We start from the raw sequence: 1,012 nt of genomic DNA, 5'->3' as shown, positions 1-1,012 counted from the left end.
TGGTACATTAGTGGGTCAAATTTGGTGATGATCAGACGAAGTATGCCTCAGATTTAGCTGTTTGATTGAAATGATCATGGAAATGCTGTAGGTTCAGTATGGCTGGTGGCCATAGTGTACAGACAGGTCAATATATCTTTATAAATTATACATAAGGGCAGTGTCCTGATTGATCTACTACCAGATTGACCTACTTAGGCTGGACATTGCAGTAGTTACAGTAATATGTTATTTATTAAGTTTTTAAATATGACAAGGGAATGCAAATGACTATCATAGGACATTGCATATTGCTTGATTTGACATGACTCACAGAACTTGCAGGGCAAAAGATTTTAACCAGTAATATGTCACTGGATCAAAAATGAGATAAATGTAAGTTGAGCTGATTTTGCAGTTTATACAGTGATGTTATATTGCTGTAGCGCCCCCGTTTGACCGATCGGCACAAAATTTGGAGGGCCCTTCCCCAGTCATGTCCTACAGTACATATTAAAGTTTGGTGATGATTGGCTGAGGCATGCCTCAGATATAGCTGTCTGATTGAAATGGGTGTGGCACCGGTATGGTTTGGGTGCGGCTGGTGGCCATACCACATGGAAAGTTTCAGATTTTGTTAATATTTCTTTATAAGGACTGTCTCCTGATTAAAACGATCACAGAAATATGAAGGTTTGGTGAAAATCCAAGGAGGTTAAGAAAAAGTACTGTTTTAAGACTTTTACAAAATAGGCAAAAATGGCAAGAGATATGATGAAGTTCTTTATAATATTAAATTTGTCATGAGCTAATGGATAGCTTAAGCAACAATTGTCAATTTTATAATTAACAGTTCAGGAGAAATAGGCAGAAATGCGCTGTAGCGCCCCCATATGGCAGACTGACATGTCCTTTACAGGGTGGGCTCAGGGTCAGAGGACAAATGTACAACCCAAATTTGGTTTGGATTGCTCATTGTTTAGCCAGTCAAATGGCTGCTTGATTTTGATTGGCTAATGGTGGCCAGGATTTT

The sequence above is a fragment of the Paramormyrops kingsleyae genome, chromosome 2, assembly GCF_048594095.1.
Source record: "Paramormyrops kingsleyae isolate MSU_618 chromosome 2, PKINGS_0.4, whole genome shotgun sequence".
NCBI classification, from domain to species: Eukaryota; Metazoa; Chordata; class Actinopteri; order Osteoglossiformes; family Mormyridae; genus Paramormyrops; species Paramormyrops kingsleyae.
This window is presented reverse-complemented; position numbering follows the sequence as displayed.